The sequence below is a fragment of the Pinus tabuliformis genome, chromosome 3_1 (assembly GCF_031772625.1).
Source record: "Pinus tabuliformis cultivar Carrire ecotype Pingquan chromosome 3_1, CPIR1, whole genome shotgun sequence".
Taxonomy (NCBI): Eukaryota; Viridiplantae; Streptophyta; class Pinopsida; order Pinales; family Pinaceae; genus Pinus; species Pinus tabuliformis.
Window position 1 is genome coordinate 951,842,439 of NC_142301.1, and position 7,129 is coordinate 951,849,567.

Sequence of the window (7,129 nt, forward strand, 5' to 3'; positions counted from 1 at the left end):
CTCACTAGCACATTTCAAGATGAGAATATTTGGGTGATCGATAGTGGAGCATCAAGGCATATGACGGGTCAAAATAATCAATTAAAGACATTATCAAAAGGTAAGTCCTCTTACTCTATAGAACTTGGTGATAATAAAAGCTACCTTGTAAGAGTAATTGGATCAACTTCGATTGAACTGGAAAATGGAGGAAACATTCATCTCAACAATTTCTTATTTGTTCCAGGTTTGCACAAAAATTTACTTTCCATTTCATGCTTACAAGATAAGGGTGATGAAAACTCATTCATTGATGGAAAGGTTGTAGTATGGGGTAAAAACTCAAGCATAGAATATGCTACAATGGTTGGGATTCATGAACGAAGACTTTATAGATTGATAACTCCCCTCGCTCAAGATTTGGTTCACATTGAATTTAGCCCATGTGAACTTTGGCATAGAAGATTTGGACATCTCCACTACAAAATATTACCAACCCTAAATACCATAGTAAATGGTATCCCCGAATTGAAAGAACATCGTGAAGGATTTTGCAAGGGATCTGAATTGGGTAAGAACACCAAGAGACCGTTAGGAAGCAGATATTGGATCTTATCCATTTCAATGTTTGTGTTCCTATGACTCCAAAATCACTTGGAGTCCATCTATAATATTCATAGATGACCATTCAAGGAAAAATTGGGTTTACTTAATGAAATCCAAGGATGAAGTCTTTACCAAATTTCAAGAATTCAAAGCTGAAGTAGAGAACCTTACAAAAAGGAGAATCAAGATATTAAGATCTGATAATGGAGGAGAATATACTTCGAAAGAAATTATAACCTTTTGTAAGGAGTCTAGGATTAAGAGGTAGTGGATAGTCCCATATAATCCCAAGAAAATGGAGTTGTAGAAGGAAAGAAATGTTCCATTAAAGAAAGTGTGAAAGCAATGTTATATGATCAAGATTTTCCAGAATTCCTATGGGGTGAAGCAACAAAAATAGTTGTATACATACAAAATCTAAGTCCCCACAAATCACTAGATAACTTGACTCTTGAAGAAGTATTCACTGGGAAGAAACCAAGCGTAGATCATCTCTGTATTTTTGGCTATCCTATTTATATTCATATACCGAAGAACAAGAGAAAGAACTTGGATCCATCAAGCATGAAGGGAACATTTGTTGGCTACAATGATTCTTCAAAGGCTTATAGGATCTACATAAAAAAGGACCCTGAATAGAAGTCAGTTGAGATGCGATATTTGACAAAATTATTTCATTTAAGAAAGCAAAAGATCTCCCTATGGACTTTGATGAAGAGACATTTTCTCCAATAGAAAGGTATACAACTATTCGATCATTGGTCTCTTTGGCAACATTGATGGGATGGAATATACATCAAATGGATGTTAAAACCACATACCTGAATGGCACAATTGATGAGGAAGTATATATAGAGAAACCCTTGGGATTTGAATTCAAAGATAGAGAGGCATATGTTTGGAGATTGAAGAAGGCACTATATGGCCTTAAGCATGCACCAAGGGCATGGTATGCAAGGATGTATGCATACCTTCAAAGGTTTGGATTTACAAAATGTTATGTTGATCCAAACCTTTACTTCAAGGTTATAAAGGGCGAACCTATAATCAATATTTTGTATTTGGATGATATTTTCTTGACAGGTGTGGAAGGTCGAATTGAAGAATGCAAGAAACAACTAGCAGCAGAATTCGATATGAAGGATCTTGGGTTGATGCACTATTATTTGGGACTAGAATTCTGACAGGGACGGTCAAGGGAAGTATGTGATCGATATGTTGAAAAGGTTTGACATGATGGATTGCAAACCAATGACAACCCTGATGATCATAAACTTGAAGAGCCTAAGGAGTTCTGAATCTAGCCCAATGGATCCTACCATGTATAGAAAATTGATTGGCTCACTAATGTACTTGGTGAATACTCGACCAGACATATGTTTTTCAGTGAATGTTCTTAGTCAGTTCCTAGTGGATAAGAAGCATGTTTGTATAGCATCCAAGCACATACTGAGATATTTGCAAGGAAGAATCCACTACTACCTAAAATATGATAGGAGGATTGATGTCCACTTGATTGGATATACAAATTCCAACTGGGGAGGCAGTGAGAAGGATGGAAGGAGCACTATAGGAGGATGTTTTAGTTTTGGATCCTCCATGATATCATGAATGAGAAGAAAGCAAGATACAGTTTCTTTGAGTATTGTTGAGGCTGAATATACTGCAGCCTAAGATTAGCAGAGAAGTTGTCTAGTTGACGAAGTTGTTGTATGACTTATTCGAAGAACCAATGGACCCTACAGTGATACATTGTGATAACACCAATTGCATTATATTGTCTGAAGACCCAGTGTTTCATGGAAATACAAAGCATATAAACAACAAGCATCACTACATTCGGAAGCTAGTACAAAATGGTGTGTTGCAACGATAGTATATATCCACCGATAAGCAGGTAGTTGACATATTGAAAAAATATCTCCCTAACAAGAAGCTTGTATATTTTAGAGACAAGCTTGGCTTGGTTGATACATCCTCCCTGGTTGAGAGGGATATGTAGGCACATCATTCTTGTCTTCGCTTGTGAAGACATAATGGAAGATTGGGTAAGCATATAATATCTGATACTCTTTGAGGATGAGGTAGGGATTCCAAGATAAGAGTAGTTGAGGACCAATATTCTTTGAAGACTAGCTATCCAAGATAAGAATAGTCCAAGGAAGGACATACTATGTGAAGACTCGGGTGGAGTATGTGCCTTGAGAGACAATGATGATGGTGTCTATAAATCATTGGTCTCGTTAGCATTGTGCTCTGATCTTGTGGAGAGATAGAGTTTTTAGTCAAGGCCTTGCTATATGACAATGTTGGTTGTTATGATGCTAAATAGATGGGTTACCAATCTGACTCTTCTTATGAGATCTCTTTAGATTGATAATGTCCATGTCCCATTTATGAATACCTCCCTAGTTAAGATGGAGTATTGAAACAATGGGTAACTAGGTTCAATCTTCATAAATATGAAATGTACTTTTGATTCTAGTATATTGTAAAATAAAAGAAAATTATTATTATTATATTTGGAGCATGGGTTTCATGCTCAAGATCTTTTATTTTAGAGGTCAAGCACTAATTAAGTGCTTTTAGGATTTTTCCTAGGTCGAGAAGTCAAAAGAGTCATAGTCATAAGTTGAAGACCCAATTAGGCACATTGTAACTTGTAAAGAAAAATATTTTTACCATTAAAAGTGTCAAAATACCCTTCAAGACCAAGTCAGCCTGGCCATTGGGAAGTCGACCTATTTTGAGGAGCCACATCCACCTCTAGAAGCATATATAAATGAGGGAACTTGACCTCCTTGAAAGACATTCATTCACTCATTCATTCAAGTGAATAAGAAGAGAAAGAAGGTAGTGAAGAAGGAAGAGGGTGAATAAGACTTATTTATGGGCTATTTCTCTCTCACACGTGCGAAGGAAGGGTAGGTTTTATGCTATTGGACTAGGGTTTTTCTTTTGCGGGTTCGATCTTGAAGAAAGCAGAGAAAGAAGGTCACGGAAGGTCACATTTGGTCACCCTCAAGTACTAGAAGAAGGAGAAATCCAAGAAAAGGTCTAAATAAGCCTTGAGAGGCCAAAATAAGCTTACACTTGTGGCATCAGTTGCTACTGGGTGGGCCAAAAATTTTAGCCCTGCAGCAAAGGCCGAAATTCTAAAGTTGGGGGTTGAAGTTGTGTTGTTGGAAGAGATTTGACTGGGCTTGACTTGGGAAAAGGAAGCACATAATCTGGAAGGGTTGTGCTTGGTCTTGGAGTGTATTTATCTTGGTCTAGAGGTCTTGGAATTCATCAATTGAAGAATCTATAACAAGAGAAGAGATTTGTAGGTTTTCCTCTCAAGTGGAGCGATTTCGGCCCTAGCTTGCAACCTACATCATGTGTTCTTCTGTACTATTGTTCTTCTTATTTTGGTAGTTTTTTTATGATACACAAACATAATAATAAGTGAAGAAGCTAATAAATAAGAAAAAGTAAAAATACATCACAAGCAGTTATCAAGAAAAGAGAAATCATCCTAACTATTTCCCTATAGATTTATCAACAGGAAGAACTTCTCAAACAATAATTGTTTGTGAGAATTGCAATATTATAATATTAATAATAATCTAATTTTAAGGTCATGACCAAACCAGACACTAAATTGATGTATAAGACCCCTTGTTTGTGGAAAAGAACCCATTTCCACACAATGATTTGATGTTAGAGTCTATGAAGGTGTACATACTCTACCCCACTCTGGATTTGAAATTGTGACCTCTTACAAGGAAGCACCATACATCATCAAATTTCCTACATTTATTTATAAATTATTATCTATCCCCTAAGAATAATCTACAGAAGGAAAATTCTAGTACATAGACCATTTCTAGTAAATAAGGCCCATATGGTATTGTGAATATAGTGAATATAAGAAGGCTTGCTAGAAGATTTCGCCTACTAGATTGTTCCTTGTTTAGAATGTTCATATGAGATAGATAGTACCATATAAATAAGTGTATGCAATGTAATGGTACAGTGGATTATATTTCAATTGTGACAAGCAATTATTGCTTGAGGAGCTCATCCTTCCATAAGTAATATTATATGTTGTTACCTTACCTTAAGGATTTTGTCTCTAATATTATGATGTTCACTATTTTGGTTATCTATCATGTGGATTTCTTCTTCTTGAGTTGATTATTATCAAATATATTGGTCACATAACATTTGGTATCAAAGATCTTTCTTGAGCCAAAAAAGAGAAGAAACTAATTTTAACATATTTTTCAAAGGGAAAAAAAGGGCGATAGCTTCAAATTAATTTCCAGAACTTTTCTAAGAAAAATTGGAAGAAATCATTTGGATGTATGGGTTTCCCTCAGGAAAATGCCAAATTTAAAAAAAAAAAAAAAAAATTATCTAAAGCAGAGTTCAAGAAGTGAAGATATCGCTAATTCAAAATTAGTTATTTTAGGGTTTTTCCGGGGATGGCCACATGATTTGCAAATCAGATATAGTTTGCTAGATTGCTCAAATTTTAATGAAACCAACGTCAATGGTTGCATATTTATCATGGCATTTCATAATTATAGTCAAAATATCAAATCAAATACTTATAGCCACAGTCATGCCCATTTAAATTTAGCCACCTCATGAAGCACCATTGAAAAATAGATGATTTTCTTTAAAACCCTAATTCTGTTTTTGAGGTTTTCAAGGCAAGATGTATTTTACAGGAAAAGGTGATGGTTGTCCTAGCATTAAATAATACATAAAATGGATAAGTCAATTTAGTAAACTTCATTTTGGAAAACAACTCTATATCTAAATTTAAAGGATAATTCTCTCATTTGATGGCAATCATTGGAATTTTCTAGGATGAAGGCACTTTTTAATGATGAAAATAAAAAACTATGCAAGAGTAAAAATAAAGAAATAACCAAGGGTTTATTTTCATGTGGAAACCCTATCTTACAAGTTCATCGACATATTCATAAGGAAAAGGTTTTTGTTTATATTAACCCTAGTTGTCAATATAATTTCATCGATATTGAATTGCTTAATAGTTTGCAAGTTCCTCGAAATCATATTCAAAGCACACAAGTTGATGTGGATACTATTCAAGTTTTTAAAAATTTGAAACTCGCCATGGATAAATATGTATTACATTGTAATTTTTATGTTATAGATATAAATGATGTGGATGTTATTCTTGGATATCCTTGGATGGAATCAATTGGTGGAATTAATATCAATGTGGAAAAGAAGTTTATGAAAATTTGGTACAAGGAAAAGAAAATTACACTAAATAATATGTCTTAGTAAGAAAGAAGGGCCCGTAGAAGCACCTACAAAATTTCTTGCAAGAAGAATATTTGTAGAGTCTAAGGATACATCTAAAGTATAGCCTACAAAAGCATATGAATAAAATCTCTAGGAAGGGTCTAAACAAGAAGCCAAGGAGCTACATGACCAAAGGAATACCATGTTAAAGAATACAAACTCAACAAACTAAGAGCTAAGCTGAGGGATATACTATATTGCAATCCACACCACCTGAAACAACAAAAGTCATCAAGACAAAGTCATGAGTATCAACAAATATATTATAGACCAACATGGCACCAGAAAGGAAACTAGTTGAGAGGCACATGGAGGCATCAAAATAATGCATGGATATATCATAGTAGCACAGTAAGGAAAAATAAGAATCAGGATCAAGGTGGAAAGGAATCATTGGGACATCATGTTGATATTTCACCAATATGGATAGATGCTTGTGCTTGGAACAAGTTGGATATATTCCTTTGCCAATCATATTGTGTATTTTCTTCCGGTGTTTCAAAGACAAAGCATGCAAAGGGGGATGAAATGTTGTATACCTAGGGAGGTACCTAAAGGGAATAATAATAGATATGCAGTTACATATTGTTATGTATGGAGGTCATTTCCAATAAATAAGGCCTATGTAGTAGTGTGAACACAATGAAGGTAAGAAGGCTTACTACGACATTCCACCTACTAGAATGTTCTTAGGAGGAAGATACTACTATATATAAAAATGTGTAAGCAATGTAATAATGTATAGTGAAGTATATGGTAACTTTAACAAGCAAATATTGCTTGAGAAGTTCTCCATAAGGAATATTATATTTTTTTACCCTATCCTAATGGTTTTGTCTCTAATGTAGATTTTCCTTGAAATTTTGCAACTGCTTGAATGAACAAACGGAAACTAACTTCGATTCATGGAGACACAGAATTTATCTACTCTAAATAAGCAGTGGAATAGAAACAGATATAAAGAAACAAAGTCACACAATAACATAATAAATTTTTCGACGGAACCCAACTGGGAAAACCCTCTCCTTGTTGTAGAATTTTATTGATAGTATTGAGAAATTAGATCTCTTTACAAGGCAATCTATTTCAATAGAAAACTCACTATTCTCATTGTTTACACTAAGCTTGAAATTCCTTTCAAGAAACCCTAAACCAACTCCTCTTTCCTTGCACAATTTTTCCCTATTTCCTAGTGATGGAAATCTTCTATTTCCTATCA